Raw genomic sequence first — 27220 nt, 5'->3', positions numbered from 1 at the left:
ACTCGGCCACTGTAGGAAATTCACCTTTTTGTTCTTGAGCCACTCCAATGTTGCTTTGGCCTTGTGCTTGGGATCATTGTCCTGCTGAAAGGTGAATTTCCTCCCAAGTTTCAGTTTTTTTTTAGCACATTGAAGCAGACTCTCTTGCAGTATTTTCCTGTATTTTGCTCCATCCATTCTTCCTTCAATTGTAACAAGATGCCCAGTCCCTGCTGATGAGAAGCATCCCCATAGCATGATGCTGCCACCACCATACTTCAATGCAGGGATGGTGTGTCTTGAGGCATGGGCAGTGTTAGGTTTGCGCCACAGACAGTGCTTTGAGTTTTGGCCAAAAAACTCTATCTTGGTCTCATCTAACCACAAAACCTTTTCCCACATCGCAGCTGGGTCACTCTCATGCTTTCTGGCAAACTCCAGATGTGCTTTCAGATGGTACTTTTTGAGTAACAGCTTCTTTCTTTCCACCCTCCCATACAGGCCAGTGTTATGCAGAGTTCTTGATATGGTTGACTGGTGCACCATTACTCCACTCCCAGCCACTGAACTCTGACTCTCCTTCAAAGTGATTGTTGGCCTCTCTGTGGCTTCTCTCACAAGTTTCTCCTTCTTGTTTGAGCACTGAGTTTTGAGGGACGGCCTTTTCTTGGCAGAGCCTGGGTGGTGTGATGCAGCTTCCACTTCCTGATTATTGATCCAACTGTGCTCACTGGGATATCCAAACACTTGGATATTATTTTGTACCCTTTCCCTAATCTATGCATTTGTATTACTTTATCTCTAACTTCTGTAGAATGCTCTTTGGTCTTCATTTTCCTTCAGATTCACAGCCTTACCAATGATCCTTCAACAGTGGGGTTTTTATCCAGAAAATGTGACAGCAACTTTAATGGTTCACAGGTGGAGGCCAATGGTAAGGTAATTGTGTCCTCGTTAGGGCAATTTCTTTCATCAGTTTTTAAAAATAAAATATCAAACAGAACTAAATTTCAATGTACCATTTGTAATTCGGTAATATGAGAAAGTTGATCAGGGGTCTGAATACTTTTGCAAGCCACTGTACATTAATAATGTAAAATGGGTATTTGTAACAGTGGTGCTAAATGTATCAGAGCTAAGTACTCAATGGATAGATGCTTGTAGAAATAATTCTGCTATAACTAAACCATATGAGGATATAATACAAAGAGAATGGGAAGAGGTAGCCCTGAGAGGCCCGTCCAGTAAACGGAAAAAGAGAAGCATATTTGGAAATCTGAGAGGAATGTTTGGTTCAGGGAATTCCATGTACAATGGGCTTCAGATAGGCTTGATAAAAGGACACAAGAATAGAATAAAAACTAAATTGGGTAGTTTCTTACAGGAACAGGCTAAGTTAACTAACAAAGTAAATGAAATTATCATTAAGCACATGCAAACACAGATGGAATAAACAGAAGTTATGGAAGCTATTTAAACTGACCCAACAACAATTTGCTTGGCTGCTGCAGAACATATGAAAATGCTGGTTCAGGATTTTGTAACTGATTTAATAGCTAATAGGTTCCATAGCCATTTTATTAAAAAAGAAGACATGGAAGATATTTGGAAAAACTATACAAAAGGTACCTGAGAAATGTTAGGGAGTGATTGAGGAGTATGAACATGGTCTGATGTAAATTGGTACAATACCAACTTAGTGCAAACCCTATGGGACCAAATCAAAGCATGCAGTAAATTTACAAAGCAAACAAGAATGATTTTTGTGAGCAATTGGGAAAAACAGTGTTCCACGCCTACCAGTTCAAGAAACATTCGAGTGGCAACTTAACATGTGCCGATGGAAGTAGAATTGAGGTGTCTTGATAATATAACCATTTGTGGAAATTGTACACAAAATAATATCAAAGAAGGGATCTGTTCATGTTAAATTGGAACACAGTCAAAAATGCTATAACCATTCCATTGAAATCTAATAGTACTAAGGATGCACCGAATCCAGGATTTGGTCTGAATACCTACTTTTTGAGCAGGGTTCAGATTCGACCTACATCAGTACATCCATTTTAATACAGCCCTCCAATGTGTACAGTTGTTCTTTAAATAAAAGACACAAATCCATATCAAATGTAACTGTGTTGTATTTAAAAACAAAAACTCATTTTATGAACTCTGTCGCAGCTCTCAACTCTCTAAATTACTGGTGGCACACGCACTAAACACACGCAGCTCCTGAATGCAAACATACCCCTGTATGCAACAGCACATGTAAAGTTATGCAGTAAACCTTTAATATATAGTAAAGGTAAGCTGTTGTAGACTTTTGTGCTTTTTTGCGATGTCTGTCAAACGTGTTCTAGAGATTATACTGAGATTTAAAAAAAAAAAAAATCGGTGCTTAAAAATATACTTTTTTTTGTAACTTTACAGCTGTCAGATGTGCAAGACGTTGAATATATGCTTTAGTAAATTAAATTTTATGTTATTGCAATGTGCCAGTACAAGTTGAACCATTTGAGTAACTGCTGTGTTTTATTAAAAGAGAGAGATTTGACACACATTTAAAATACGCGCTATTGAGACTCAGATTTTGAACGTACCATCTACACTTATATGTGTTCCTAGTGCTTATTCAGTGGAAAGAAGTGGAAAATTGATTGCTTCATTGATACCCAGCCACCGAAATTAGAGCGGTCTGGATCTATATAAGCATTTTCATAAAAAAAAAAAAAAAAAAAAAAAAAAGATATAGAAAAGCAACGGTAGAGCTCTCCTTTCTTTTAAAGGTAAACAGATCTGTATTTTGACATTTCTATTGTGGTGGGAGGGGGCTGGCGGTAAATTGTGTAAGTTTCAAACTGAAATCTTATTCAGGGATATATAAATAAAAAATACTATTAACTAAAAGGCTCAAAACTATAGATTTTGCATGTCCCTTTTTAGTAACTGCCAGCCTGTTTTTCATTCAACAGTTTCCTTCAGTTTTCTTGACAGTTTTTATAGATTCGGTATTCGGCCGAATCTTTAGATGGGATCTTTTCGTCCGAATCCCAAAAACTTGGATTCAGTGGATTCCTAAATAGTACCAGTAACACCCTGTTCACACTTGTGATTTAGGCCAGCCCAGGGCCGCCTTATCTCATGTGTGAACGCTCAAAAAATGAAAAGGCGACCCTAAGCCTATCTGCATGTGTGAACCCAATGCAGGCCCTGGGCTAGCCTTAACGTGTCAATGTGGTGACGTAGCTCAAACCACTCCACTACTAGGTGGAGCGTAGATCAAACAATATCGGTTTTCAGGGGTAGCAGCTGGGACGATGCAGAAATTAACCCTTAGCGATTCATTTATTCAGCGCTTGTCAGGCGCATCAGGTCCAATTTTTTTTTTCACACGTGTTGTTTTAATATTTGCAGAGTAAAGCAGATTTAAAAGGTATTGAATCACAAAAGGACAGTCCTGCATCTCCAGCCAAGCCCCACCCCTTGTTCACTGTATTTTTAACATACCTCTTTATAGACGTAGATACTGATAAATCCTCTCCCGATCATTTGTTTTATCACCAAACTCCTCAATAATGCGATCCAAGTCATTATTTTATTACTATAACATCTCAAAAAGCTCTGCAAATGTCCGTGATATTCTTTCAGCACTGGATGCAGAAGCAGCTATCTCCTTTATGTCCGTGTTATTTCTGTGGTGAAAACCTGCAAGTTTGTTCGAGAACTCTCGGAAATACTGAGGAGCAGGCCAGAGATAAACCCACCACGGATCTTGGATTTTATGGAACCTACGGCGATCTCCATCCCGTAAATAGCAATGGGGAATGCACTGAATACACCGACACTTTTGACGATGATGATGGGTCAGTCATGAATGGAAAGTATTTCTTCATCATACAGCTTTCATTAAAACGATAAAACTTGCGCTCTCTTCCTCTCTCTCTCTCTCTCTCTCTCTCTCTCTCTCTCTCTCTCTCTCTCTCTCTCTGTGTAGCTAAGATTGTAAATCTCAATATTGATAAATAATAAATAATGCATACAACGTTGTATATTCAGTCACCATTAATATAATAATCTGTATTGTGACTAATGTAAAGGACACGTCCTTGTTTGCTGCCTTTACGCATGATCCTACACGATCGCTTCTTTCCACAGTAACTGACTGCACTGTCAACACACACCTTTATCGTATCTTATTTAATAAGTACAGTACCAACAGTGTTGCAAAAAATAAGATTGCCATATTTACATCTGTAAATTTCCCAGCTCAATCTCTTATGTTGACTTCCGGGAATGCAATGTTTATGTCGCAGTTTACATTCCCGACAAGCACCTTGCCGCAATTTAGGCTTCCTTTTCAGCCACATATGTGAACGCACTTAGGCCCCCTTAAACCTCAACTGTGAACGGAAATTTTGAGGCGGCCTAGAGACAGCCCAAGGCTGACCCAGTAAGTGTGAACAGGGTGTAAGAAATTAGCCTTTGTTATGGTCATACCTGTGTATGAACAGACTGATGTATATGTAAATACTACTAACACGATTAACATGGGGATACTGCATAATGATACAATAATTAAAGTTCACAGAGGGCACGGCATGATAATGTAACACAAGAATTAGAAGTTGAAAGCTTAGAGGGGTGTAATATGGGGATTACTGTGATTAGGTGTCCAGGTGATAGATTAAAGTCATATCTGGGATGTGGGTGGAAGAATGTAAATTCTACTAATCAAACTAATTATGAATGTCTTTATTTAATCGAGCCTGTAAAACATGGATACAATGATATAAGCTTTATTGGAAATAATACTTACGGCATTAATACTATGTATACTCATGGAACTGTTAAAGATGTGCAATGCCAGCCCCCGAGTCTTGCGTTCTGTATACAGGTTCATTATACAATGACTATTGGGGATAGACAGTTATATCACACAAAAGAAAAGATCAATTTGGATTTCCATGAAAAATTGCAACCCGACTCCTTACCAGAATTGGCTGATATCAAAAGGCTAATAAAAGAGGAAGATCGGTTAAAATTGCAACTAGTTAAGGTAAAAGAACAAAAGAAAATGTTAATACAGTTGTTGACTCTAATTCTGGTATTTTATGTCCAGTCATTGGTCCAAGACCATCGCAAACAGCTTGGATACCTTTGGAAAACACAGGGGAAGTCTTTGCTACAAACCTCAGGGCAACATACTGAGCAGAACGAAAGTGGTGGATGATCAGATATTTAAAGATTTGACAATCTAAAACAGGACCACCACGCTACTGCTAAAAGAACTGGGAATTTATGTATACAAACACATATTGGGATTAAAGGTTCAAGGGAGCTGTCATTTTGAGTTTTATTACTTTAGGAATCACCATTATTATGGTGAATAATTTGTTTACACACAATTTATCATTTCAATAGAAATGTGTTACAAGTCATGCACATACTGTTTTCTTTTTTTCCTAGTATAGTTATACCTTTTGTGTGAACCTTGTTTATTTGTTTGTTTGTTTGTGAAAGGTTTAAAGTGGGGATATGTAAGATTTTAAAGCTTGTACAATTTTACTGTTCTCTTTAGATGTCATAAAAGGCAGATGTCCATCTCTATGGTCTCACACGCCAGCAAAAGGCCCTGTCTGTTTTGAGAAACAGGATAAGATTTGGCTTCTTTGTAGCTCAAAAGACCCTTTGGGGGCTGGTGCCTGCTTCTATCACATAGACAACATAACAAACTGGTTTATTTTACCTTGGGCTGAGTGCCCTTGATTATGTATGTAGCTAATGAAAATACTAATTATGATCACAGGTACAAGTCTCACTCCTGGGCGACCACAAGGAGGGGGGCTGGTTTTGTACTGTATTTAAACCACTGTATTTCTGTATTAAGGTACTCTCTCTCTCACTGACACACTCTCTCTCTCTCTCTTTCTCTCATTATCCAAACTGGTATCTGAAGGTTTTTCGATCAATAGAGCGTCCTGAAGGGTTAAACCTACAGTATTATATTGTTTTGTTTTGAAGATTTCTCTGTGCAGTTTGTATGTGGTTATGTTCTATACTGTGTATCATTGGATTTCCTTTTTGTGTCAGAATTAAACTGTTTTTGTTGAAAATCACATCTAGGACTGGAGTTATTATTTTTGAGAAATAGAACGAACCTATTAAATCCTACAGTGCATTAAGCTTCAGTACAAAAGCGCTGAAAATGAGTGAAGAGCCTGTAAGGTGAAGGGAGACAATGGTGGGATTTACTCCACAGAAAATACCTAGTAATGGACAGCAACCCTGTAAACTTTCTCAATGGTGTGCTGCAGCATGAGCACCAAGGCAGGGATTAGAAGATAATTGGCTTACTGCTCAATTGTGTTCAGCTGCTGCTCCCAGTGAACTGAAAATGGGATTACAGACAAGCAGGGATAAAGTTGCAGCGTTTTCGCTCCGAGAGATGTTGAAATCGATACAATAAAAGACTCTCTCTCTAGCAGAGCAGGTTCATCAGCTGTGTTTGTCCATTAATGCACTCCCTCAAAAGCCTATAGCTTTACAGAAGAGGAATCTGGGATTGTTCTTATTACAGGAATGTTCTCTATCTTGAAGTAACAGAAGAGGCTCCTATATTAGTATTGTTGTCCACCAACAGCCAATAAATGCTCAAATATAACTAAAAGTCACACAATCAATAGTTATAAGATTGTGTACAGTACACTCCAAAAGTACTGTATTGGGATATTTGTTTTTGTCTGTTTTACCCTACTGCTCAGACCACCTTAGAAATATAAGGCTATTATCATGAGGCTGTATAGTGCACTGGTGAGACCACATTTAGAATACTGTGTTCAGTTCTTGTTCCCACAATACAAAAAGAACATTGGACTTTCCAGGTCTTGAAGGAATGAGCTACATGTGTGAAGATAGGTTGAGGGAATAGTATTGAATCTATGATCTAGAACAAAGAGGAATTAGGGGGGACGTGAAGTCTTTAAAATCTTAAAACAGGTTGACAGTGACCCTGGTAAATACTTATAGCACAGCACAGAAACCAGAAGCAGAGGAGACACCTCTTCACACAAAGGGTTGTGAGGGTATGCAATGGTTAGCTAGCCATGTTGATGCTAAATCACTGGGATCCTTCAAAACCCAACTTCACAACATTTTGAGATAAACCAGCTACTAGGAATTGGAAAAGCATTGATGGACCAAATGGCCTTGTCTCATTCAGAAATGTATTATGTTCTAACATATAGTTTGGTATTACTGAAAAGATTACCATATGGATTTCTAATACATGATTTTTCTGAGAAACCCTTCGTCTTTTTCCTTTTCTTTCTGAATGACTGTGTTGGAAATATATTTTATGCAATGGTTACTGCCAAAACAGCCATCATATTTGATGTTGAGGGTATTGTATCTATATCTGTACTTTGGTTGTGGGTGTCTGTAAAACATGTTGATCTTTAATGTTGCTCAGTGTTTGGAGGGTTAGGTTTAGCTCTTGGCAGGTTGAAAGGTTATTTAGATATGATATCATGGTGGGTGTTTGTGAAAATCAGCAGTTTCTGCAAACTGTTTCCTTGGCCTTGACAGCTTAGTAAATCTTAATAAAGGCCTACTATTAAGAGTGTAACCCTTTTGTGTCTGCCTAACATAATTATATACATTTTCTACTATTACTATTTACATCCATGAACCCTGGAATGTAAAGCAATTGATTTGTGTTACACACAGAAGCTGGGGAATATTATTACTGTACCTGTAAAATATGCAGAATCTTATTTTCACAATCATGTAATGTTTTAAACCCTATCTTACAAAAGTATTCAGTGGTTAATAGTATGTAAAACAAATAACACCACTTGCATGTATTCTAAACCAACCACAAACAAGGACATTTACTGTAACCAAACAAAAATAAAACATATTGGACAGAGAAGGAACTCTGCCTTGCAATGCACTCACTACACTGAGCTAAATCCAGCATGGAGCAGGAGACCACAGCAAGCTCAGCTAGAAAACAAAGTGAGCTGTAACTGAAGCACCTAAGACAAGGTCTGGTGATTTTGGTCTTTCCTAATGTGCCAATGACGAGAGGTCTTGTCATAAATATATTTACAAGCACAAAGGATGTAACCGTGTACAAGCCATTGAAAAATAAGCCTGGTCCATTCAGAAAACATCTACCCAGCTATGCAGAGCCCCGTTTTGATCTCAGTGAAAATCTAAAACTCTAATGTGATGTCATATTCACCCTTACAAAAGTTTAGCACGGCAAAGGCATAGCGAAGCTTAATGTAAAGGTGCAGTTATGTGTTTCTTGTAAACACTGCAGGGGGGTCTGGAACACTTTAACAGTGCACTGTTGTGTGTTTATAAAATGCCTTAACAAAGATTTTATTAGAACAATATAAAAGTGGCATTTTTACCGTGGCACGTCCGGAAAACAAATGTCCTATCTGCTGGGAAGCCGTTAAACAACCCAAAAACTATTACAGTTGGAATTATTATACAAACTGATAAAATGTAATTATGGTAACAATAATACCATTTTGATATAAATGACAGATTCTACAAGTTTTCTCATAAACAGTCATCTGGGAGACATCTAAGCAAGAACCCACTGAAAGTTGCAATACACATTTAAAAAACTTAATTCTACATCTCTCTGCCCTATTTTATCCAGACACCTCGCAATAGGAAAGGACTGTTTCTTCCTCCATCGCTTTACAAATATGTATTTTGCAAAGCTTTTCGCTAGTATGAAGGTCATGAAAATACCGAGGAAAGAAGAAAAGGTAGAATGAAATGTTCTTGGCAGACAGGTTTTCATAAGGAGCTCCCTGTGGTGAAAGTGAAAACGTTGGGTAGAAAGAGCAAACCTTTTATCTGGCTCCCCAGGGGTGTTGTATCTGCTCCTGCTGTCTGCTGGCTGAGACGGGTAGGGTTTTGAAGTTAGACCCTGTAACATGGTGCACTGCAGATCATCCAGCCAGGTACTGCAATCACAGACAGACAGAAGAGCAGCCTGCTTTAAGAAATGTTTACTATGCAACTTGAAATTGTATCTATGGAGTCTGGCATCTTTATAAAGACCTGTCTACCTGATTGGATTTGGCATCACTCTGAATTATAGATGCAGAGTATACTAATCATGTGATGTAACATTCCAATCTGACTTATCTGTGCAGACCATTCATTGCGGTCCTATGTTGAAAACAGGTCCCAAATTACAATTTTCCCTTTCCAGTCTGATGACCCTGTCCGACATCATCAAAAAGATGTAAAACGCAGGTGTCCAGTTGTTTTTTTTTTTTTTTTTCCGGAAAAAGCCAAAGCCACACTGAAGTGGTTGAACAAGAAGAGAATTAATGTTCTTGAGTGGCCCACTCAAAATTCTGACTTGAATCCAATCAAAAATTTATGGCAAGACTTGAAGACTGTGCAGTCCATCGACGATCTCCAACAAACTTATCAGGTCTGCTCACCTCTATTGAAGGGTTCTCCTAAGAAGCGACAGATATCCACAATAGTTCGAGATACAATGGATGACAAGTGATCATAGTTGTGAACAAAGCTCCTGATAGCCTCTTGTTGACTCTGTTTTAATAAATCCTTCAAAGGTTGCAAGTGAAAAAGCCACTGCAATGTTGCATTTGCATAGCATGAGGTGAAATTCAGGTTGCTCAAGCCTCTGAATCAGGGGTGTCAAACATATAGCCTCCGGAGCAATGTCATCCAGCCCGCGGAATATCATTTTTCTATTCACTAGAATACAGGTAAAAAAAAATAAATAAATAAAAGACTGCTGGGACAAACATAAAATAACTAATGTTTCTTCACATGTATTCAAAAGGAAAAAAAAAAACTAATGTCGGTGTCCGTGAGAAATTATTTTACCTGTGTGAGATTTTCTATATATAGTGTTGCGGAAGCCGACATAGGGATTTACTCTGCTGGAACCGCATGCTCCATGCCCCCCACCCCCAGGCATGGAGCATTGAGGGGCATTCTCCTGGTGCGCTCTGACTGTCAACTAAGATTAGCCCGAGCGTTGCTGTTCACTCTATTTGCTAAATAAAATGGCTTTCTATTTTGGAAGATAAAAGTTTCACGCTTGGATTCTCACCGCTGCTACAATCGGGTTCCGTTTCTGTCTGCAACATTATGATACAGTTTTTGCTTGAAATACACACACGATTTAACTACTGTTTTGTAGTTTTGTAACTGCACTTGATTTGTAGTTAATTCACAAGGGTAAAGTAAGAACCTTCTTAATTCTGGAATATTTTTCAACTTTAATACAGTGCTACATATAATGGCTTTGATAATGTTTTTAAAACAAATATCCAAACAAATATCTAAATCTTGAACGGATATCCAAACATGAACATTCCATGTTCGCCTCAGCACAACAAAAACAAAATTCAAAATATAAATAGATACATAAAGATAATAAAGAACATTAGGGACTGCTACTGCTGCTCCCGATACCTGGAATCTTTGCTTGAACCAGCGCATCAACATCTGGATTAAATGACTGGGCTGAGGATATCTTGAGTATCGAGTTAAGTTGAGAATAACATTTGATTTGCTGATATTCATATCAGAGAAAGATTGCTGCTTCAAGATACTATTTCAGCAGCATTTCTTCAAAAACTCTGTGGCAGGCCGGCGAGTGGATAGAGGCCCAGAGACAGACTGCAGATCAAAAAAATAACGATTTTATTATAAATAACACACAAAATAAAAGTGCACAAGGGCAAAACAAAAAGGTTCAAACACAAATAAAGCAAAACCAAAAAGCAAAACTTACAAAAATAAGGTTTCCAGGCTGGGCAACGCCTTCACTGGATTCAAAATTTCAAAAATACAAACAACCAGAAACCACCAACCTGCTTCCTCAGCTCCCTCTTCCCAAATGAGAAGTAGACGCCTCCTTTTATGTCAGGTGGCTAGGCGCTGATTGATCATTAATTAAGTTAATCATTTAATCAACTAATCATCCCCAGCCATCTGAACATAATAAACCCAGGCAGGTAGGGGAAATTAACCCCATCCCTGCCAATTTCTAAACGGCAGAGCTTTGCTCTGCCACACTCTCCATCAGAAAATGGAGCAATCACATGGCCTGCGTTAACAGCAGCACCACTTATGCTACAAGCATTAGTAAACATCAATTGCTGCTTTTTCAATGACTGCTAATTCAGAGTATTATCTTCACGTACCGTTCCTGTATATGTATCATATTTCTTGCCATTGTTTGCTTCATAGTGTCTTTTATTGTTGTATTATTTCACAACGGACACATGTTTGCTTACAAATAAAGCACATTGGCTTTCCATTCATGCCCTCAAAGAAATACAAAATTCCCCATTTATCTTGAAACACACAGCCCCCTTGTTCCACCTTTCTTTTCATGGATAAAGACATGATGACGCTTGTCACCACAGAACCTTGTTCTGGTATCACTGGTGTCATATACTCGAACCAGCTGACGCACTGCTGTCTCACCCATGTGGTCAGCGATTGACAGCAATCACAGCAGCATGACAATTTGTGTTGCTCATGCAAAGGTTTGGGTTTTGGGTTCATCTTTGTAATTTTATAACTGTCACCTGGCCTGCGCCAAGCAGCAGGGTATCGGATCAGGCCCGCCAAACGAAATGAGTTTGATACCCCTGCAGTCTGAATTTATGTGTAACTGCAAGTGTTCTCTTAGAAGATTGAGGCTTTTGCTGTTCTTGAAAATTAATGATGGCTCAGTGAATGAAATGCACACAATCTTTTGCCTTGTGTCCCGTGTATGTTGGTCTCCTTCAAGCTTATCAACTTAAGGCAATAAATCCCTCTCAGCCTATTGTACTCTGCAACTGCAGTTTGAGGTGCCTAAATGCAGGTGGGGTCAAAAAGTTGATAAGGTGGATACTGCTTAAGGAAGTAACTCTGGAAAGTGCAATAAAACATTGTCCATAGGAAGAAATGGAGTTACCAAAATCCATCCTAACTGTTTTTAGAGTCATACCTTGGCATTTGTGAATGGTAATTGCATGAACACCAATGACTGGGAACTACTGTCAAACAATGTAGACTCTGTCCATGATTTCAAACTTTGATGGTTATAGTTTTGACCATACTTGTGTTTTCCAGCTAGTAGGAAACAGCTTGAAGCTTCCCTATTGCCCCATTGATGAGACCAGTGGCAATGTCAATGTTCTTGCGAAGCACCAGTTTGCAGCCTATTTTGACTTGTATGGTAGTTTCGGGTCCAGCTGTATGATTGCAATCAGCCTTGTAGGCATTCATTTTTTTCAGCACATTTCTCTGGAAGTTACAAGGGCAGTCCACAGTCCATAAGATGAATGTCCTCTCCAGGCATACTATCAAGCACGGCAGTCTGGATCTGGTTACAGGCATCTACAGTAGGCATGATGCAGGTTGAGTTTGCATCTTTGTCATCTAAGTCTTTCATGTGTTTGATAATTAGTTTTTTGTAGCTGGAAATATTTCCTCTTTTCACAGGTATCAAGCAGAACGTCAACAGTCTGTGATCAGCTTGGTTGTCCTGTTCTGTCCTGTTTCTGGTGCATATTAAGTGTGAGCTGTAGCAAATCCCCCAGAAGTAATATGTTGATTTTTCCAAACCAGTCATCATCTGGAAAATCTCACACAGACAATGATGGATTTACAATAAGGTGACATTGGAAATCATGGACACCTCATCAATAATGAGGAGGGTCACATCTCGCATGCCTGTATGAATGCATTGCAGTACCTCATCAGGGAGGTTACGATACACCAGTGTTTTTCCATGCTCCACTGGAAGAATTAGTAGTCTGTGAATGGTCATCCCATTGATAATGTAAGCTGCAAATCCAGTGGCTGCTGTGATTGCCACTTCTTTTCCCAGGCTTTGTTTCACCCATGCTGTGACAGTTTTAATGAGAAAAGTATTCCCTGTGCCTCCAATGCCACTCACAAACATGCAGAGGATGGGGGCGTTTGTTTCAGTTTGTTGTTGCAAAGTTTAGGCAATGGGGTCAAACACTCTCTGCTGATCATTATTAAGGCGCTTGAGCATGTCTTCTACATTTTGTAGAAGAGCGTGTGCCACCACATCTCTGAATTCAGCCATTGCCTCTGCAGCCCGCAGAGCAACAAAGTGAACTTGATTTTCAGGGCCTTCTGTTGTCCTCTTCAGCCTCTATTTCCTTTTGTTCTGCTCTACTAGTCGGATTAACTCCTCATCAGCTGCAGCTATGTCTTGTAGTTGGTCATAATAGACCATAGCTTTTTGAAGGCTTCCACATAGGAATGGCATCCTTCAGGAAGAAGGTCTGCTCTGTCTTTCTATAGCTTGAAAAGTAGGAGGATAGCATATAAATAGTTGATGATTGATTAAGTAGGATGTGCTTTTTCTTTTTGATGTATCCCTAGAGAAACATTTTAGGCTTCTCTGTCACCACATGCCATGCAATGAAATCATAGAAGCTTATGTCTTACAGATCCTCCGGACTTTTGGGAAGGTATGAGTAGATCCAGGAAGGAAAGTAGTAGTAAGCATTTGTTTATTATTTGGGACTGTGTTCTTGTTATATACCCCATGCTGTACACATTGGTGTGTACTGCCGGGGAACTATTGTTTGGTCACCAGACCTGGAAATACAATAAAACATTTCTAAAAACTGGATTACAATTCTCTCTGTCTGCTTCTTTCACACACTGCATCACCCCTGCACCTGTCTACAATTAACCACTTTGCCACTGAGATGTATTGTGTAAATGCCTCTTCATCTGGTTGAACCTTACATAGCAAAGGTTATTTGGGGTGAGGTTGTTCTTTGGTTGTTTCCTCCACAGATTTCATCGTCATCTTCTTCATTGTCAGAATGACATTGAAATGCGTTGAAAATGTGATTAGTAAGCAAGTCGACAGAGTTTTGTGGCAAGATGATGTCTTTTTGGAAAAGACTGATTTCTTTCAACTTCTGTAAAGCGTTATACACTTTATTTATATCCACAATGTGGGGGCAGTTTACTCAGTGTTTCCTGAAGATCTGGCTGTTTGTGAATAAATTACATGTAATTTTCCTGTTGTTGAGTTTGTTTGTTTAGCTGTTGGTCCCAATGATGTTGTTGCTTCTGCTGTTGGGGTCTGGCCTGTGGCTCACTGTGATGTTGATTCTGCTGGTTTGTGTTACAGACAGTTGCACGACAGTATTCCTCAAAGGGCAGATTTCATTCTGAATATTTTACAAATCCAACAAAAAAATCCAGGCATTGCAAGTCACGGTGTTATCAAGAATATTTTTTCAGGAACAAATAGAGAATACAGATTCCTTTGGGGCCACAACTAATTAAAACAAATATATTATCATTAAGATATACACTGTTTAAGCCTATTCTCAAATAGTGAGGCTAAATATTTAAAAGTTCATATTGAAAATAAGTAGGCAACTATTACTATTACTTATTCATTTATTTGTATTTATTTTTTTTTATCAAAAGAGCCACCTAACAGCGTGCCTAACAACAAACATTAAGAGAACATTAACAAACAATCACAGAACACACACACACACACACACACACACACACACACACACACACAAAAAACACGCTGTGCAGTGGCCATGACCCCCTGCTCGTGCCACAGTTCTGACTGAGGTGTTAGCTGTCAGGAGTCACTGAGGTCTCAGAAGTGTGACTGTAGCGGAGCGAGCAAATTGTATATGTAGCAGGGGAGCAGAGTAGTGTAGTTCTTGAGTGGACATTTCCATCCTGCTCCTTTACAGCACTGAGAAAATCTTGGTTTTATTTTTCATAAATATATGTTCAGCCATGGATTTTAGACAAAAGAGTTATAAAAAAAAAAAAAAAAAGAGATAACAAATACAGATGCAGTCACTGTACAATATTTTCCATCAAACCACAATTAGGCACTTTTATGTTTTGCAGACTTGAGAATTGCATTTAAAAAAAAAAAAAAAAAAAGCTTTTATTTTTCTTTTATATTCAATGTGTTTGACGTGGCACTAATGAAGAGTTTAGATGCAAAAAAAGATATATCTATTTGTCCTATTTTTGGTAAATGATCAGTTTTTATTGTGCTTTTCTGAATAAATACATTGATTCCACATTAGGTGTTTTTCACATGGAAAAACTAAAGAAATAAGAATTTTAAACTAAACAAAATCAAAATTTACTGAAACTATAAAAATTGTTCACTTTATTTTTTGTTTTGCAGCAAAAGACTATGGGCCTCATGCACTAAACAGCGGTAACCAGTTTACCACACAGTAAGCCCATTACTTTGTACTTTGTACACCTGCTATATTCACGGACCAGCGCAAAAGACTTTGCACGCAAAACGAATCGCGTGGAAAAAGATACTGCGTACGAGTCATTTACATACAGCTAATAATGGTATTCCATGGAAATGTGTTCAAATTCTCTCCCCTTAGACTGCGAGGAGGCATTTGATAACCACATTTACTTAAAGGTGCTAACTTTCCTAAGTCTCTCAAAGCGTGTTAAGTTTACCGGTTATTGAAACCAGGCGGTGTCTGTCTAAATCACAATATAAATAGAATAGACCACAAGTAGTGTTGCGTGTGAAACATGATAAACAAGTATATCTTCTTTTAGGTACTGTATTTAATTTTTTCCAGAATAAACGAGTGTCCGTGTTCCACATAACACTACAAATACAATGTAAAATATAGGCTACATAGGATGTATTTCGCTGTTTTTGTGGATTAAGAGGGCAATATTTTAACATACGGTGTTGTGATACTGTACGTAATGATATGATTCTGAAAATCCAACTTACCAAAAGATGACTGCACGTGAACTGTATTACATATTCATTTCCTTTATTACGATTCCAAACTTTGCTTTCTCAATGCAAGATGCATTGTAGGAATAGACAGTGCTGTATAAAATTCCATGATTTACTTTATTTTTGCCATTATGACGTTATACTGCCGAAACGAGTTCATCGTCCATCGAGTTCTGCTGCAATTTGCAACACATTGAATACCAAACTTATTCTATAGCAAAATAAAACAGCACATTTAACATCACTTTTTACAGTACGCTTCGCCTCTTGCATTGCTCAATACATGAAACCCTTGATTAAAAGTAACCTTATAAAACTGTATTTTCTTTAAATTTGATTACATGTATAGCGACCTTGATTTACGAAGGCATCAAATCTAAGGGGTACAGAATTATATGTAGATACAGAAACCTGCGTAACACTGGGCCGCCTCCCCTCATCCTACGGAGACCCACTGAACGTGAAGCTTGTGCCGGTTGCTGCGTCCTTGTTCGCTGTCACTCTAACAAAGTGAAAGCCGGACTACCTGTCCTTTGGAGGGCTCATATACTAAAATAAAGGGTGTTTAATGCGCACAGCATTTCGCGTGCTACGGTGACTGGCAAATGAATCATTTAGCTCGCCTTATTCGCGCGTATTATTATATTAGTGAATAGGGTGGACACGCCTTCCTTTTTGCGCCCAGTATGGGTTTCTCTTACGACGCAGTATTTCAGGTAATTTAACACTGTTTAGTGCAAGACATATACACATTACACTAAATTAAGCAAAACAGTCAAAGTCATAAGTAATTAGCAAACATTTGACATAAGATAATATAATTCTGGAGACAAAAATTACTTTTAGGCATTTATTTTTTAAAATAAATTTCATGTTTTCTGCTTTTACATGGTATATTAACTGTCATATTGATACCTACATGAACAAACTCTTGAAAGAATATATATATATATATATATATATATATATATATATATATATATATATATATATATATATATATATATTCCCGATTGTGGAGCTGTATTTGTGCCTTATACAAATGTGTGTGTGTGTGTCCATCTGTCTGTGGTTATTGTTCTTATATAGTTCTATGGTTATGCACCACACAGCGCTGTGAACACGGTTTATATTTTCTGCACTCTTAAGGATAGTTCATACACTAGTACCGGGTGGTCGGTCAGCCCTGTAACAATATAGATATTGTTGTGGGTTACTTTTGTTTGAGCCACAGTTGTGGACGGGTCAAATAGAATGTGGCATCGGGCACATGGTTAGCTCTTTAGAGAAGAGTCCGAATTGCAAGCATGCAAGACAGTAACTCAATCTTAAGCAAGTTAGACGTTTTATAAAGGTAATTTATGCAGTTAAAATAAACTGAGTTGCCTACATTGTTATTAGAATGAAAAGCAACAATGAAACAAGCCCCGTCGACTCATTCATATGTGCTTGGGGGTTGCTTTGAGCTCCCTATGAGATATTCGGATACAAATAAGCCCTGTATGAAGCTAATTTGATACAAATCATATGCAAAGTTTGAAATGTACGCATTTTTTTTCAATACCAAACAATAGTATTGAGAAAACGTCAATTAGATAACTTCTCAGCACTTTTTGTCAGCTTTTTTCTTTGCTGGTCATAGCTGAGATTTTTTTTTTATTTTTTTTTTTTTTACTTGGGTCAAGGATGCGATTATAATAAGGGCAATTAAATGGTCTTCCTTTCTGAATGTACATTACATCTTTTCATCTGCAATCGGCAACACGATGGGGGAAAAACAGCTAGTGTATTTACTTATTAATATATATCTTTTTTAATACCACGTTAGCGGAGTGTGCCTATTTTGTCTAGAGTGGGAATCACAAGGAGTGGAGCGGAATGAAAGAAATAGCTGAGCGGAGCAAAGAATGAGTGGAGTAGAGCAGGGGATATTATGAGCGGTGAGCGGAACTGTCACCGCTTCGGTCCACTCACATTCTCTGAACATAATAGATTCTTGCTGTTAAAATGTTGTCTTTAACATAGGATTTGCACATCACAGGAGAGTAGACGTCCCTTATATGAAAAGTGGGTAAACAATATATAGCCCAAATTCAGAGTGGGTAAACGCCGTTTACCTGCGTATACCCTCGACTACACCACTAAGTAAAACACCAAAGAAAAATTTAAAGTACCTGGTATTGCCAGGCAGTCTCCCATCCAAGTACCAACCAGGTCTGAAAATTATTATTTTATTTCTTAGCAGACACCCTTATCCAGGCTAGCTTATAACTGTGATGCTTATATATATATATATATATATATATATATATATATATATATATATATATATATATATATATATATATATATATATATATATATGTGTAAAATGTCATTTTACAAATTTTTTAATAGTAGGGACACTGCCTACCTTGACGGAGGAGTAGAATGAATCCGAATCAAAAATCTCCCGTCTAGACGCCCGAGTGAGGGCACTGTACAACAGGAGGGCGGGCTTGTCTACCTTGAAATGAGGCCATATCTGGGGACAGTCGGGAGCCGGCCATTCAGGAAGAGGGAGGCGTTACGGTACCTGGAGTCATCGCCCTAGTACGGTGAGCGAAGTTTCAGTCATGCATTGGAGGAGACGTGATTGAACTAGCTATCGGAGGGGGCGGGGCTTAGCGTACTTTAGGGGGACGTGACGCCGTAATCGGCTCCTTTGTTGTGGTTAATGGGAGGAGACAAGGACGGAATCTTGAATGAAGTGTGGGTTGATTGAGAAGTGTTGTGTTTGTTTTGCCAGACGGCTGATACGAAGCTGGAGCTGCAGCAAGAAGCCCGGACCTGAACGCGCACGAGCACCAGCACCTGCACCAGAGCACCCAGTTTGGAGACGTGTTTTTGTGTTTATTATTTCGGGACTGCAACCCCTTTGTTTTGTAGCTGGTAATACCCATTGCTGGGTAGAACCAGCGTTATTATTTTGGGTCCAGTTTTCACTGGCAATACCCATTGCTGGGTAGAGCCAGCTTTATTATTTGAAACCCGGTTTAAAAAGGGCATTAAAAGAAACCTGACCGGTAGACTTCGTGTTTGTCCTTTGTTGGAGCACCTCAACTCACCTATACACCGGAGCACTACAAACCACTTTGCCACAATTGGTGTCAGAAACGGGAGCCATGGACATGGCTGCGCTAACCACACTGCTACAGACACTGGAGCACAGACGGGAGACGGAGGATAGACAGAGGGAGGAGAGATTCACGGCGCTGATCGAGAGGGTCGGTCTTGGAAATGCACCCCGAAATCCAGCAGTACACGGGCGCCTCTCAATACACGGGCGCAAAAGATGACTGCGGAGGATGACCCGGAGGCGTACTTGGTTGCCTTCGAGCGGTTGGCCACCACTGCGTCATGGCCGAAGGAGTACTGGGCCAGCCAACTGGGTCCCTGTCTGATCGGGGAGGCTCAGGCAGCATAGCAGGCCATGACAAACGAGGAGGCTAGCCAGTACGACCTGGTCAAACAGGCCATCCTCCGACGCCTCAATATCACGGGGGAGACACATCGGCTGCGGTTCCGGGAGTATCGGAGGCCACGGGAGACCCGCCCCAGGGTGGTCGCGCAAAAACTTTGTGACCACATGGTGCACTGGCTCAACCCGGCAGAAAAAACGGGTCAGCAAATGGGGGAAGCCATCGTCCTGGAGCAGTTCTGCCATGTGGTCGGTGCCGAGACCCAGGGATGGATACGGCGCCACAATCCGACCACCTTGGAGGCCGCCGTCAGACTTGTGGAGGATTATGAGGACTCCCTGGTCTCTGTAAAGACCGGACTACTGACCCCTCTCGGCGCGCCCATCACCCGCGGATCAGTGCCCTCGTCTCTCCAGTTGGGAACCAGACCTCCCAGATCACCAGCCTCAATGGGCCGGCCCACCTCCCTACCATGGAGACAGCGGTTGGCCCCCAGCTGGGGTAGATTTACTGCCCCCGACCCACTGCAGTATCAGCAGCGGGACAGACAGCTAACCCCAGTGCCTTCTGCCCTGATCGTCTGTTTCAGGTGCCATGAGCCTGGACACATCGCCCGCTTGTGCCCCGCGGCAATGGAGTGCAACGTGGCGACCTGTTATCTGGCATCTGAGGCAGGTAATGTACGGGGAAAGGGTCGGGAGGGGCCTTGTATTATTGATGTAGTGGTTGGTAATGTGAGTACCCATGCTTTAGTGGACTCAGGGTGTGCACAGAATTACTTAATTCAAATGTCTCTCTTAGGCGGTATGTCGTGGCAGCCACAAGGCAAGGTGGCGATCTCCTGTATCCATGTAGACACGGCGACATATCCCACCCTAAAAGCATACGTGTCGATAGATTCGACACAACGCCACCTCATAGTGGGGGTGGTGGAAAGGCTGCTGCATCCCGTAATCCTGGGTCGGGACTGGCCACAGTATTCCCAAAAATGGGAAGGTGCATCTCTGAAACGAGGCTGGGGACTGGTGGGAGAGAGCGCAGATGGTATCAAACGCCACTCAAAGGGAGTCGGTACGCAGTGTGACCGAGGGGGCGAGGTTACTGGGCCATCCAGGGCAGATGCTACTCCAGCCCCTCTCAATGTACCGGACATGTGGGGCTCAAGCGCAGACCTAGTGTGGGACCAGAAAAACGACCCCACACTGGTGCACGCTTGGGAACAGGTCCGGTCTATTGAAGGTAAGGACGTTGAAGGCGCTGAGGCGCTGGTATATCCGCACTTCATTATCAAGGGGCAATTACTGTATAGGGTAAACCCTGCCACGGGCACAGGACAGCCTGTAACGCAATTGATGGTTCCCCCGTCGTGTCGGCCTGAGGTCATGAGGCTGGCGCATGACATCCCCTTTGCAGGACACTTGGGAGCCGATAAGACGAGGGAACGCATATTGGCTCGATTTTATTGGGTAGGACTTCATAATGAAGTGTCGAAATATGTAGCCACATGCCCAGACTGCCAGCGAATAGCGCCGGGTCGAGTGCGCCCCGCTCCTTTGGTCCCACTGCCAATTATTTCCACTCCCTTTGAGCGCATTGCAATGGACATAGTTGGCCCTTTGCTACCTTCTGACTCTGGGTATACGCATATATTAGTAGTGGTGGATTATGCAACGCGATACCCAGAGGCAGTTCCATTGAGGTCCACTAGTGCCGCTGCAATAGCCAAAGAACTAGTACAGATTATGTCGAGAGTAGGGATCCCCAAAGAAATACTGACTGACCATGGGACTAACTTTCTGTCTCAAACGCTACAGCAGGTGTATAAAATATTAAAAATACGTCCCATCAGGACGTCCGTTTATCACCCACAATCGGACGGTTTGGTGGAACGTTTTAATCAAACATTAAAACAGATGCTGAGACGATTTGTGAATCAAGAGCAAAAACATTGGGCATTGCTTCTCCCCTACCTCCTTTTTGCAGTGAGAGAGGTGCCGCAGAGTTCAACAGGGTTCTCCCCCTTTGAGCTCCTGTACGGCCGACAACCTCGCGGTATCCTCGATCTGTTGAGAGAGGGGTGGGAGGAGCACAAAGGCTCATCCAAAAATGTAGTGCAGCATGTGCTCCTACTCCGTGATCACCTGGATTTGGTCGGTCGTTTGGCCCAGGACAATCTAAAATCGGCACAGCACCGACAACAGCAGCATTACAACAAAAATGCACGGATTCGGACCTTTCGGCCAGGAGACAAGGTAATGCTGCTTCTTCCCACGTTGGAATCGAAGCTATATGCTAAATGACAGGGGCCATATGAGGTGATTCGGGCTATAGGGAAAGTTGAATTATGAAATTCGGCAGCCCGATCGCCGTAATGAACGGGAAATTTACCATGTCAATTTATTAAAGCCCTGGCAGGCAAGGGATGCCTTATTTATAGCCCCAGGTGAGGTAGAGGATGATTTTGGACCCTGTATAGAGGCTCCTAGCATACAGAACATTCTGATGGGGGAACAGTTACTCCCAGATCAGCAGAGAGATCTGCGTAGGTTAATTGAGGAGTTCAGGGATGTTTTTTCTGATGTGCCCGGCAGAACTAATCTCGTTGAATATGACATTATCTCTCCCCCAGGTGTCACGGTTCGAGAGAGACCTTACCGGATCCCAGAAAGTCGACGAAGTGGCGTTCGCAAAGAGGTATGGGCGATGCTCGAGCTTGGGGTGATTGAGCCTTCCAGGAGCGAGTGATGCAGTCCTATTGTGATAGTGGCCAAAAAGGACGGCACCAACCGCTTCTGCGTTGATTTCCGCAAGGTGAACGCTATTGCCAAGTTCGATGCATATCCCATGCCTCGGGTCGACGAGCTTCTAGACAGACTGGGAACGGCGAGGTTCATCTCGACTTTGGACCTGACGAAGGGATACTGGCAGATCCCATTAACCCGCAGATCACGTGAGAAAACTACATTTTCTACCCCTGATGGTTTGTTTCATTTCACAACCATGCCGTTTGGGCTACATGGTGCGCCCGCTGCCTTTCAGAGACTAATGGACCAGGTTTTACGCCCACATCATGAATATACAGCAGCGTATATTGATGATGTGGTGATTTACAGCTCCACCTGGCGAGAGCATTTGGCTAGGGTCACAGCCGTCTTGCAGTCTCTGAGGGTAGCCCGGCTGACAGCCAACTTGGGTAAATGTGCATTTGCCAAAGAAGAAACACAATATTTGGGATTTATTATGGGACATGGGCAGGTGAAACCCGTCGCCACCAAAGTCCAGGCTTTGATGGACGCGGCAATCCCGAAAACCAAGTCCCAGGTGAGGTCTCTCTTGGGGTTGGCCGGTTATTACCGTCGATTCATCCCCGAGTACGCCACAGTGGTAAACCCTCTAGTGAACCTCACTAAAAAGAGCGCACCAAATTTAATTAAATGGACAGGGGAATGTCAGGGGGCCTTTGATACCATTAAGCAACGACTCTGCCAAGCCCCCGCCCTGATCACACCAGATTTTGATAAGGAATTCCTCCTCCACACCGACGCTTCTGATGTTGGTCTGGGGGTGGTCTTGTCCCAGCAGGTCGACGGAGTAGAACACCCCATCCTCTACATAAGCAAGAAAATGCTCCCTCGGGAGCGCAACTACTCCGTCATAGAAAAGGAATGTCTGGCCATTAAATGGGCCACTCAGACCTTACGCTATTACCTCTTGGGTCATTCATTCAATCTTGTCACTGACCACGCCCCACTCAGATGGTTAAGCATGATGAAGGATAGCAACGCCCGGATAACTCGGTGGTATCTGGCGCTGCAACCCTTCATGTATTTCATGACACACCGTGCAGGGAAAGATCATCAAAATGCGGATTACTTTTCCCGGGAGGGGGGTGTAATGGGTAAGGTAGATTCAGCCGAGTGTTCCTTCGGCTCCACTCTGAGTGGTGGGATATGTGACGGAGAGCGAATGAATCCGAATCAAAAATCTCCCTCTCGACCAGTCTGGGCACTGTACAACAGGAGCTGCGGGCTTCCTACTGAATGGTTGGGCAGTTCATCCTGGGGACAGTCGGGAGCCGGCCATTCAGGAAGAGGGAGGCGTTACGGTACCTGGAGTCATCGCCCTAGTACGGTGAGTGAAGTTTCAGTCATGCATTGGAGGAGACGTGATTAAACTAGCTATCGGAGGGGGCGGGGCTTAGCGTACTTTAGGGGGACGTGACGCCGTAATCGGCTCCTTTGTTGTGGTTAATGGGAGGAGACAAGGACGGAATCTTGAATGAAGTGTGGGTTGATTGAGGAGTATTGTGTTTGTTTTGCCAGACGGCTGATACGAAGCTGGAGCTGCAGCAAGAAGCCCGGACCTGAACGCGCACGAGCACCAGCACCTGCACCAGAGCACCCAGTTTGGAGACGTGTTTTTGTGTTTATTATTTTGGGACTGCAACCCCTTTGTTTTGTAGCTGGTAATACCCATTGCTGGGTAGAACCAGCTTTATTATTTTGGGTCCAGTTTTCACTGGCAATACCCATTGCTGGGTAGAGCCAGCTTTATTATTTGAAACCCGGTTTAAAAAGGACATTAAAAGAAACCTGACCGGTAGACTTCATGTTTGTCCTTTGTTGGAGCACCTCAACTCACCTATACACCGGAGCACTACAAACCACTTTGCCACAGTCCCCCACCTGGAATTGTATTCATGACCTTCCAGTCAAGAGCACAGTGCTCTAACCACTACTCCACATATGCTACAAGTGAAAAATCACTAATGTCTCATTGTATAACATTTTTTTTCTTGCATGAAACATACTTTTTTAAATAGGTATATAAATGTCAATTGCTCTGGATAAAAGCATCAGCCAAATCAATTAATATGAATGTGGCAGAGAATGGCGTTGCGGTGACATCAGGCCAGAAGAAGGAAGCACACACAGATAACTGCATTTCCGGTACAATGGCACTTGTGCCATTTATTTAACAAAACAATAAATAAAATATTTAACACTTGCTCACAAAGCACAAAAATAAAAGGTTGAACCAAAAATATCCACGAAGACAAAATACTAGAAATACGATACAGGTCAGCCTGGGCAATCTCATCTCCTCTCCTCTCCTCTCCTCTCCTCTCCCTCGCTCTACTCCGTACACCCACTTCGAACACGGAGAGCTACAGGCTTTTTATACAGGTGACCATCTCCCGATTAGCAACAAATGAATCACTTAATTCAGGAGATAACCACCTTCTGCACAAGGTTTTAAATTAACAACTGACAGAGGACAGGCTGCCAATCTCGTCTCTGCCAGAACAAAATAAAAACAAAACACATGGCATTCGTCCACATTTATATCTAAATAATAAATAAACAAACACAAAACACAGTACGGAGGCGGAGGGGGAAACCCCGTTCTAAAATAAATACTGAATAGGGCTGCTCGCCCTGTTACAATGACATTTTTCCTGCTTGCTATTTATTCATTTATTTATACATTTATATATAAACATTAAAATGTATTATTATAATGTATTATTTCAAAATATTTATTTCTAACTATATGTATTCATCTGTGCATTTTTAAAATAATGTATTTATTTCTACCTAATACATTATTCCTTTATTTATTTTAAATTAAACAAGGAACTACAAGTTATCAGAGATCAGAGATTTAGACAATCAAGCTACCACTCTTGTGTACAATTCCATTCCATGGTATCTACCAAATAGGAAAGTGGATATTTTTCAAACAGGAAATAGAGCATTTCTAGAATTGAGCAGAACCTTCAGGTTTTCACCGGAAGCTGGTCAGGCATGGATGTAAACTTAAAAAAATGAACGCATTTCAACAACAGCGCAGTGGGCTAAAGCCATGTGCTCTTCATGGACTTCAAGGAACTTAGAAGTTCAAAAAATGGTAATCTTTTTTTTTTTTTTTTTTGCGATATGTGCTGTTTTAAAACATAAACATAGTGTTTAATATATCCCTGGTTTATTTTAACATTGACCAACATGTTGAATCACATGCTATATCCAGTTATATAGCTTTTCTGTTTGAAAAGTCATTACACATCTTAAAAAAAAATACAAAGTAAGAAACGGAAGAGGAAGAAGAAGGAGAATAACAATTGTATCTTAGTTTGATGACTTATATCTCATTGTGTATAAGAAGTATTTATGTTTTTTTTCTTTGGTACTGGTACAGATGGTAATTCTAAGTGATTTAGCTTTGCCGCTGCAACATGGTGAAAACAGCAAAACTCTTGTAGCTGTATGGAGACTCACGGTAGTTTCCAACAAGTTTTTTTTAACTTGTACAAGGAACTACCATTCCTCTCAATTACTTTCAAAACTTCATATGAAAGTAGCAAATACAAGTTCATGACAGGTATGATTTATAGAATAATGTATGTAACATAAGTGTGAGGGTGATACCTGATTCATAGTTTTTATACTGTTCAAACAGCACTGTGAAGCACGGCAGACATATTCAAGACAAATATGAAAGCCCACTCAGCTCTATTCATTTTGGGGTGCCTGTGTCCCAAAAGTTTTGTTTGATTTTGTCAGGCACCGTAATAGACAGCCTTCTAGTTGGGGCTTTCTAAAGGCTTGTCCAGATCAATTTTGTGTCCATCTATTTGATATGTAACACTTGCTTTTACTACACGCAAGCAATAAGTTATACATAAAAAAAATTAAAACAGTAGAAAACAGGGTAAAATAGAGCTGAGTATAAAGAGTTAATACTGTGCCTGACAAAACATTATGAAGCAGGCTGCTGATGAACAGCAGGCACTGCAGTTTCTTCTGCCTCACAGTCTTTAAACGGTCTCAGTTCAACATGATTTGCAGAGATTACAACTTCTAGAAACTGTAATATGGTTGTAATCTGGCCTGTTTTCTGTGGCAACTTTGTAATGAGATGAACATCTCTATAGCCCTAACAGACCTTTCAAAATCAATCAATCATTTAATTAAAAAAAAAACTGATGAGTCTGACCACCACACACACAACTTGGTTGAGCACTCTTTGCACCGTTTGTGCTGGCCTGAGGCAATTAAAATGTTGTCTGTCACAACGGGGGCTCATGTATCCAAGAGGGATTAATGGTTATGAGAGCAACTCTTGAGTATCAGTCTCTGAGACGTTGTACAGGACTGAGTGACTATTGAGTCTTATTTGAGCAGTCATGCTGAATTAGGCAACATTCCTGAAAGATGTGCTTCATGTATTTTCAGCCAGCTCACCCCTCCAGTGTATCAACATTTCTCATATACTGTACAAGCTCTAGCTATACTTCAGAGCCACTAGTCACAAGCAATTGGGTGTGGAAGAAACATATTATATTATAAAATAAAATAACCAGTCTCTTCAAGAGACTTGGTGCCACTGTCTGAAACCCCCACAAAGAGGTATCATTCAAGACTACTTCAAAGCTTCTAACAAAGCCAGACTTCACACCCATGTAAACAAACACTCTGATTGTTATCAAAACAGACGATCATTCCAGATCATGCAAATATTACTAATGGCCATCAATATTGAAGGGGTGACATTCAAACTAGCCACATTTTCCGGACATCAAAAGATAATCTGTAGTTTATTACAAGACATCTATGCTAAACTAGAAAGGAAGGGGGGAGAAATCAACAAAAAAACAGAAGGGAGACCGCATCAAAACAAGAACAACAACTCAGGTAAGACAACCATTAAATGTATTTATCTAAATGCTAGAAGTATCAGAAACAAAATTCTAGAACTTGAAGCTACTGCACTAACAGGTGACTATGATGTGATAGGTGTTACAGAAACGTGGTTATCTGAGAGTGATGGGGACGAATATAATATTTGTGGGTATACACTGTATAGGAAAGACAGGCAGGACAGAAGAGGAGGAGGGGTAGCGCTATACATAAGAAACAGTCTTGAAGCCCAGGTGTTAAACCTGGAC

The 27220-nt window shown here is 40.9% G+C and overlaps 1 protein-coding gene across 4 annotated transcripts in view; it reads right to left on the bottom strand.

The window, feature by feature from the left end:
• The window catches only part of LOC121330057 (leucine-rich repeat-containing protein 4C-like), a 674313-nt gene that overhangs the window by 186190 nt on the left and 460903 nt on the right, over positions 1–27220 (bottom strand). The window contains exon 1 of one of the 4 annotated variants that reach the window (XM_041276314.1): positions 8853–8940. The exons of the other annotated variants lie outside the window; for them this stretch is intronic. The gene's annotated coding sequence lies outside the window, so the exon portion shown is untranslated. Of the gene's footprint in view, positions 1–8852; positions 8941–27220 lie in introns of those variants that run through there. 4 annotated transcript variants of the gene reach the window in all.

Source organism: Polyodon spathula, chromosome 17 (genome assembly GCF_017654505.1).
Source record: "Polyodon spathula isolate WHYD16114869_AA chromosome 17, ASM1765450v1, whole genome shotgun sequence".
NCBI lineage: Eukaryota > Metazoa > Chordata > Actinopteri > Acipenseriformes > Polyodontidae > Polyodon > Polyodon spathula.
Note: the sequence above shows the minus strand (reverse complement) of the source record. Positions and strands in the feature narration are given on the sequence as shown.